Raw genomic sequence first — 9,432 nt, 5'->3', positions numbered from 1 at the left:
CATCTCCCAAGACCGGGGACAGGCCTCACCACCACTGAAGCTCACAGTGGGTGAGTACCGGGGCAATCGTGGTTCTCGTAGCAAAGAAATAAAGGTGGCTGTTGTAAGTCAATAATTTCAATCCCATTCTCTTAGGCAAGAGATTGGTCAGAATGATCTTGTGACTCCATGTCGGCCAATGAGATGGAGAAGGAAATCTGGCAGTTGCTGGGAAAAATTTTACTCCCTGAAATGAAAGAGGTGAAACAGAGAGAGCTCTCTTCTTGCTACTGTCTCCTTCCTTCCTTCTCAGGATGCCTCTGTGTGAAGCTTCAGTGCTTGGTGCTGCAGCAGCTATTTTGTAACTTAGAGGATGCTGTGATACAAACAAGGCAGTAAGGAATGCCAGGCAGCTGAAACAACTGATGTCCACTATGAAACCATCCCACTACAAAATGGGATTTAAAATAATCTTAATGGATTTCATTAATTGTTGTTGGATTCAATAAATATTTTTCGTACCCTCCTAAGTGCCAGGAGCTATGTGTTAGGAGCCAAGGCCATAAAGATGATCAACCAGAGGTCGCTATTCCCAAAGACTTCCCAGTTGAACAAATGATCAGATATGTTAACTGGCTACAGTGATTCAATATCATAAAATGCTCTGCTCTGGGAACACAAGAAATTTGACCCAGTTGTGGGGGTTACGGGAAGCTTCAAAAGAGAAGGGCCATTTGAGCTAAGCCTTGAAGTTCAAGTAAGGAGATTGGCAGGTAGAAAAAGGGGGGTTGAAGGGTGGGGGGTGGTCATCTCAGGCAGAGGAAACAGCAGGAGCAAAGACACAAAGGGGAGGAAGTGACTGGTGGATCCCGAGAATGTCAAAGGATTCCCAACTGGGTAAAGAGGGGTATCTTGGGTTTGGGGAGGGTGGTAGGATGAAGAATGGCTCCCCAAAGATGTACCTGTTCTAATTCCAGGAACCTATGTAGCTTACTCTATGTGGCCAAAGGGACTTTGCTGATGTGATTAAGGAAGTGATCTTGAGATGGGGAGATTCTCCTGGATTTATGTGGGTAAGCACTTAAAATGCAATTGTGTGTGTCCTTATAAGAGCAAGGCAGGAGATCAGAGCCAGTAGAATGTGATATGATGATGGAAGCAGAGGGAGAAAAGACAAATGTGATGCAGGACCATGAGAACCCAGGAATGTGACAGCCTCTAGAGGATGGAAAAGTCAAGGAGCAGTCGGGCAAGATGGCGGCATAGAGAGGAGTGGAAGCTAAGTAGTCCCCCTGGAACAACTACAAAAAACCAGAAACAACTAGTAAATAATCCAGAATAACTGCGGGGGGACAAACGAGACCATCCATTCATCATACACCAACCTGAATTAGGAGGAATGCCCGAGAACACAGCATAAAATCTGTAAGTAAAACCTGCGGAACCAGGTCGGGAGACCCTCTCCCCCATAGCCCAAGCTGCGGAGCCGCGTGGTGCCACAGAGAAGCTCTCTCCCAGAAAGCGAATACAGCTCAGCTGAGCTCCAACTGGGGTTTTAAGTAGTGAGTGTGAACTGCTCACTACAGGTACGCAGCCCCCAAAAACAGACAGAGGCTTTGGGTGACGACTGACCTGGGAGAGCCGGAGGGTTGCCTTGGACTAGGTCTGAAGGGGACTATCTGTTTCTTTTTTGGCTCAGTGGAGAAAGCCCCAGTCATTTTCAGTTTCCAGGGCTGTGACTCTGGGAAGGGTGGAGACAGCACAAGCAGAGAGCGAGACCATTGAAATGCTAATGACCTCCACCTGAGGGGTCTGTCTTCTCTAGGAGGAAAGGGGTGGGGCCCTTTCCATTCAGAACCAGACCCCAGAGCCTGGGGGAACACTGCCATACCTCCTCACACCAGTCAAGAATTATAGGCTAACAGGCGTCACCTGCTGGGCAGAAAAGCACAGTGACCTGAGGCATCAAAGGGTGGAGCAGTTTTCTAAGACACACCCTCAGGGAAACCAGATACTGAATATTTCTTCCCTCTGGGACCTGAGCCTGTTCTGGTCTGAGAAAACCCGATTTGGATAACCAAGGAAACCATGCCTAGACAACAGAAAATTACAACCTACACTAAGAAAAACAAAGTTATGGCCCAGTCAAAGGAACAAACGTACACTTCAACTGAGATACAGGAATTTAAACAACTAATGCTAAATCAATTCAAAAAGTTTAGAGAAGATATTGCAAAAGAGATAGAGGCTGTAAAGGAAGAACTGGACATGTATATGGCAGAAATCAAAAGTTCAAAAAACCTACTAGTAGAATTTATGGAAATAAAAGGCACAACAACACAAGAGATGAAAGACACAATGGAAACATACAACAGCAGATCTCAAGAGGCAGAAGAAAACACTCAGGAACTGGAGAACAAAACACCTGAAAGCCTACACGCAAAGGAGCAGATGGAGAAAAGAATGAAAAAATATGAGCAACGTCTCCGGGAACTCAAGGATGAAACAAAGTACAATAATGTACGTATCATTGGTGTCCCAGAAGGAGAAGAGAAGGGAAAGGGGCAGAAGCAATAATAGAGGAAATAATTAATGAAAATTTCCCATCTCTTATGAAAGACATAAAATTACAGATCCAAGAAGCACAGCGTACTCCAAACAGAAGAGATATGAAGAGGCCTACGCCAAGACACTTAATAATCAGATTATCAAATGTCAAAGACAAAGAGAATCCTGAAAGCAGCAAGAGAAAAGCGATCCATTACATACAAAGGAAGCTTCATAAGACTATGTGCAGATCTCTCAGCAGAAACCATGGAGGCAAGAAGGAAGTGGTGTGATATATTTAAGATACTGAAAGAGAAAAACCACCAACCAAGAATCCTGTATCCAGCAAAGCTGTCCTTCAAATATGAGGGAGAGCTTGAAATATTTTCTGACAAACAGACAATGAGAGACTTTGTGAACGAGACACCTGCCCTACAGGAAATACTAAAGGGAGCACTACAGGGTGATAGAAGACAGGAGTGCGTGGTTTGGAACACAATTTTGGGAGATGGTAGCAATGTAAGTACACTGAACAAAGGTAACTATGAATACGGTTGGGAGAGAAAGATGGGGAGCATGTGAGACACTACAAGAAAGGAGGAAAGATAACGACTGGGACTGTGTAACTTGGTGAAATCTAGAGTATTCAACAATTGTGATAAAATGTACAAATATGTTCTTTTACGAGGGAGAACAAGCAAATGTCAACCTTGCAAGGTGTTAAAAATGGGGAGGCATTGGCGGAGGGATGCAATCAGCATAAACCAGAGACTGTAACTAATAGAATCATTGTATTATGCTTCCTTTAATGTAACAAAGGTGATATACCAAGGTGAATGCAGATAAGAGGGGGGTATAGGGGAGGCATGTTAGACACTTGACATTGGTGGTATTGTCTGATTCTTTATTCTACTTTGATTTAAGGTTATTTTTCCTTTTGCTGCTTCCTAGCTGTCATTTTTTTTTTGTTTCCTCTTCCTTTTGCCTCTCTACCTTCTTTGACTCTCCCTCCTGCCTTGTGGAAGAAATGTAGATTCTCTTGCTTAGTATGAGCAGAATGTTCAATTAGGATGAACTTAAATGTTTGGAAATGAACAGGGGTGTTGGTAGCAAGATGTGAGAATAACTAACAGCGCCGAATGGTGTGTGAATGAGGTGGAAAGGGGAAGCTCAGAGTCATATATGTCACCAGAAGGAAAGTTGGAGGTCAAAAGATGGAAATGTATAAAACTGAATCCTATGGTGGGCAATGTCCATGATCAACTCTACAAATACTAGAAATCACTTCATGAACCAGAACAAATGTATGACAATACAATTAGAAGTTAATAATAGAGGGGCATATAGGGAAGAACTATATACCTATTACAAACTATATACTACAGTTGGTAGTATTTCAACATTTTTTCATAAACAGTAACAAACGTACTATATCAATACTAGGAGTCAACAATTGAGGAGGGTTGGTTAGGGATGGGGAGGTTTAGAGTTTCCTTTTCTTTTTTTCTTTTTTCATCTTTCACTTTATTTCTTGTCTGGAGTAATGAAAAGTTTCTAAAAATTGAACAAAAATTAAGTGTGGTGATAGATGCACAGCTGTATGAGGGTACCCAGGGGCAAGTGATTGTACACTTTGGATATTTGGATAATTGTATGGTATCTGAACAATCTCAATAAAAATGAAAAAAAAAAAAAAAAAAAAGTCAAGGAGCAGATTCTCCACTACCACCCCCCACCACCAAAGCCTCCAGAAAGAACCATCCCTGTCAACACTTTGATTTTAGCCCTGTAAGATTGATTTTGGATTTCCAACCTCCATAGCTGTTAGCTGTAAGATAATACATTTGTCTTTTAACCCACCAAATCCGTGATAATTCAGTACATCAGCATTGGGAAACTAATACAGGTAGGGCAGGGTAACAGGAAAATAGGGTCAGGTTATATGGACCTTGTCTGCCACAACAAGAAATTTGGACTTCATCCCATATGGGACAGAGCCATGAAAGACTTGTAAGCAAAGGGGCAGTGTGATCAGACAGGTGTCTGGAAAGAGAACTCTGCTGTGGTTATGGAAAGGAGGGGTGTGTGTGGGATGAGTGGAGTCAGAGGCTAGAAGACCAGTGTTCTGGTTTGCTAATGCTGCCATTTTGCAAAACACCAGAAATGGATTGGATTTTATAAAGGGGTTTATTTGGTTACAAAGTTACAGTCTTAAGACCATAAACTGTCCAAGGTAAGGCATCAACAATAGGGTACCTTCATGGAAGGATGGCCATTGGCGTCCAGAAAACCTCTGTTAGCTTGGAAGGCACATGGCTGGTGTCTGCTTGCTCCCAGGTTGCATTTCAAAATGGCATCCTCCAAAATGTTGCTCTCAGGGCGTTTTGTCCTCTCTTGGCTGTAGCTCCTCTTCAAAATGTCACTCTTAGTTGCTATCTGGTCCTTCTGTCTGTGAACTCCTTTATACAACTCCATTGATCCAATTAGCACCCACCCTGAAAGGGCAGGGTAACACCTCCATGGAAATTATCCAATCAAACGTTTTACTCACAGTTGATTGAGTCACATCTTCACGGAAACAATCAAAAAATTCCAATCTAATCAACACTAATACATCTGCCCCCACAAGATTGCATTAAAGATATGGCTTTTTCTGGGGGATAAAGTATATGCAAACCGGTACAACCAGTGAGGTAGTTTAGAAGCTTGGGTGAGAGATGATGCCTGGTGTTAGGGATGGAGAGGTGGAAACAGGTGGGGAAGTTGTTTCCAAGTTCCCAAGAGTCAGATTAGTGAGCACTGGGGGTGGGTGCAGGTGGAGGATGGAGCCTTATTGGGGAGGAGGAGTCGTTGGCATCCTGGAGACTTCCACTGAGCACAGCCACAAGGATGGTGATCCGTAAGCTGAGGTAGAGAATGACAGAAAGGGAGGAACAGGGTTGTTGTTAAATTGACTGAACCAAGGAAACATCCATTATGTGTCAGTGAGCCAGTGCTCGGAGGCTGTTTTCTGTCTCTATCCTGCTTGACCTCTCTTCCTGATTCTAAACCACTGACCTTATGTCAAGCCTTGTGCAAAGCATTTGACAAGTATTACGAAACTTCATCCCCATTCAATCCTGGGAGGTTGGTTCTGTTGTCTCCTTCTTATAGATGAGGGAACAGAGGCTGCATTCACCCAGCTAGCAAGCAGTGGAACTGGCATTCGACTCCAGGCCATCTTAACTTGGGATAGGTGTTACGCCAGCCAGGACGAGGAAGGATAATGGATGTGATTATGGACACATTAGGTCCGCAGGTTCTGTAGGATGTCTAGATGGAAATAAACAGCAGGCAGCTGGCAGGATGGGTCCCAAGCTCAGGAAAGGAAAGATTTGGGGATTCCTCATTGTCTACATGTGACCAAGGTGTAAATAAGAATGACCGACCAGGAAGAGAGTGAAGATGTAAGATGACCCAAAGCTTATCAACATTTGGGGCAAGAGTGATGGAGAAAGAGAAAGAGCCACCTGAGAGGTGGGAGGAGAACCAGCTGGGAAGATGTCCCAAAACCAGTCTTATCAAAACACTTTAGGGAGCAGGGGATGGTGGTCAGTGGCTTAGTAGGGGCAGGAAAGTCAAGCAGGATAGAGAAGGGAAGCATGTCCTCTACACTGGACTCTGGGTCATTGGTGACCATGCCTGGAGCACTTCTAGTGGAGTTCTGGGGCTGGAAGCCTCACCACGCAGGACTGAGGAGGGCACGGAAAGTCAGGAAGCAGAGCAGCCAATGGAAACTAGAAGTTGGGCAGCAAAAGGGAGGAGAGTGATTGCAGGAGTTCCAAGGAAGTGCAGAAGGTTTTGTTTTGTTTGAGACTTGGAAATGTTTCCAAGTAGAGGTGCAGGAAACAGTAATGGAGATATTGCTAGGTGCAGACCTGTTGTTTTTACTTTCCCATTCCTCACATAACTGCAATTTTCATTTGGGGAGCCATCCTTTGCCCACTTCTTGGTCCATAGCCTGCCCCCACTCTGGAAGTAGTCATGTGACTCAGGCCTGGCCAATCAGCATGTTCTGGCCTCAGTGATAGGCTCATGCATGAATATGTGGCACAGTTTTCCCCAATGAGCAATTAGCCTGAGGTCTTTGGCTGCCTTCTGTGATTGCAAAGCTGGTCAGAATGGAAGCCTGCAGCTACTGGAGGCCATCTTTACTACCACATAAGGAGGACCTGCCAGAGAAGGAAGGCAATGCAGGGGACAACAGAGCTGAGAGATGGAGAGGGGCCAAGTCCCAAGGATATTGTTTGAGCCCTTGAGTCCAACACATTCCTCAGCCACTTTGTGCTGGGTTTTGAAACTGGTGGTCCTGCCTAATATAGCAAAGAGGGAGAATGATTTGTCAAGGAAGGAGCTAGGCCTGTTTCTCTCAGGAGCCCTCATTCAGCAACATGGTCATTGGCAGGTCTCAGCCCCTTGCAGCGATTGCAAGAGATTTTGGTCCCCTTGCCATGTGGGCCTTTCCATAAGTTGCCGGACAAACCTCATGAGATGGCAGCTGGTCTCCCCCAGACAGTGAACTGAGAAATAGAGAGTAAGAGCACCAGCCCAAGATGAAAGCCACCGTCTGTTTTATAAACTAATCTCCAGAGTCACATACCACCTCTTGCACTCTATTCTGATTGTTAGAACCTAGTCACCAAGCCCAGCCCATTCTCAAGGGGATGTGAATTAAGCTCCACCTCTTAAAGAGAAAGGAGTAGCAGAGAATTTGTAGGCATAGTTTCAAAACCACCACACTACCGATCAAGCTTGCCCCTCACACCTCATTGGTTGGGTGTGGGTCACATGACTATCCTGGAACCAATCACTGGTAATGGGAATGAATTACCTAAGAGGAGTCACTTCTGGAGCTGGGTCTCGGGACTGTTTGGAGGCGGGGGGAATAGCTGAACAAAATCACTGTTCTGGGAGAAGGGAAAGGGTGGATGCTGGTAAGGAGCCAACGGTGAGTGCCACAGGCAGTCCTTGGAGGTACGTACGTGTGATAGATGGGGAAGGTGCTTTAGAGGAAGAAGAGCTGAAGTTAATCCTGAATTACTTCCCTGATTCCTTAGTGGTACACATTTTCCAGAAGAAGAAGGAGAGGAGGATGAATGAAGTTTCATTTCTGACTTGGAACCCTGTCGTGGCCTCTGTGCCCTGGAAATTTTGTAATTTGTGTTCTCTACAGAGACACAATAATCCTTTTTATCACTGAGTCTTTACAAAAATGCTAACTATGTCATAATGAAAGTCAGTGTTGTGCTAATCAAAGAAGGATCTCACATGAGGCCAAGATAGGTTTTAAAGGTGTCCATTAATTACCTAATTATCTATTTTGGACCAACAGAACCAAAATCCTGAAACGGATTTGTCTTTTAAAAAAATGCAGGGAAAAATAAAAACAAGGCTTCCACCCTTCAGCCATTCCAATGAGACTTGACTTTTGAATAATTTGAGGTCGGAAATAGCTTCTTGAAAGCCCTTCTAGATTAAATTCACTAAGATGTACTTAGGAGCAAAAACCAATAAAAGAAGAAAAGTGGAAACCTATACTAACCACACTGAATGAGGCTCCTAAATAGCTGTCAGAGAAAGGGAAGAGCAGTGAGACCTCCTTGTTGCAACTGAACAAAGCAGAAAAAAAGAATAACAGCCAGAAGCTAACCTGTTACTTCTATTTGTATAAATTTGAACATGATCAGACTCTTAGTAACACAGAAGAGCTTGAGGAAATGGATCCAGATACACACACACACCCCAGTTGATTCTCATTGTCCACAGTAGTTATCTGCTGCAAGGTGGCAGTGAAACTGAGTTAGCCAATACTGAGCCATTGCTCCTAGGGAAAACACCGGGTTAGATTCCTGAGAGCCTCTGTTCATGATGTTGTCATCAGCCCATCAATACATACTTTTGTTTTTTGTGTGCTTCTTTTTAAAGTCACCTTATTTATATATGTTGTTGATTCATTAACATTGAACTCAAAGCCATCAGCATTATAATTCATACCTGAACGAAGTTTTCTAACACACGTATTTTCTCTGTAAGGCATGTCACAGCCTTCTTTCACTTACTAACGCTGTGCCTGAGGACCACAGAAAGCAAAAAATGGAAAAAAAAAAAAAAAAAAAAAAAAGTGGCTCTAAATATACCCCAGAAAGGACACTTGTTTGCAGTATGAGATCTGAGACAAGAAGGCAGAGCACTGTTTGACTTGTTCGACCTCAGCTGGGAACATGCACATTGGGCAGCTCAAAATTTTCACTGCTCTGTGCATGTCCGCCCATTTCCGCTAATGACCACAAAAGCGCAGAGTGATTGATTTAGGGGTCGCAGATAAATTTTAGCAAGTAGGTAAGTTCACACATGCAGAATCTGCAAATAATGAGGATCAACTGTGTGTGTGTGTGTGTATGTGTGTGTGTGTGTGTGTGTGTGTGTGTGTATTTATATCCCTTTTCCCTGGCCAGCCATTTATTTCCCTTGTTCCCCCAGTATGCTTTTTTTCTTTTTAGACAGTTTTCATTGCTCCTAGGAGAAAAATAACAGATAGACACACAAAAAGAAAATCCAAAACACCCCATATTCCTCCCCCCCCCCCATTATTGACCCCTAGTATTGGTGTGGTACACCTTTTACTGTAGATGAAAGAATATTAAGGTATTACTGTTAACCATAGTCTGTAGCTTGTACTAGGTAATTTTTCCCCATATATCACTCTGTTATGAATTCTTTGTACAAGTGTTGTACCTTTGTAGTAGTCCATGTAAGAACTTATTTATATTTGTAGTGGTAATCGGTGACATACATTGACTTTGAACAACCCCTTTCAACCAAACTCAGCTACAATACGGCACTATTACATGTAATCCCAATAACAAC

This window comes from Choloepus didactylus, chromosome 23 (genome assembly GCF_015220235.1).
Source record: "Choloepus didactylus isolate mChoDid1 chromosome 23, mChoDid1.pri, whole genome shotgun sequence".
NCBI lineage: Eukaryota > Metazoa > Chordata > Mammalia > Pilosa > Megalonychidae > Choloepus > Choloepus didactylus.
The sequence above is the reverse complement of the archived record's forward strand: the minus strand, read 5'-3'. Positions refer to the sequence as shown.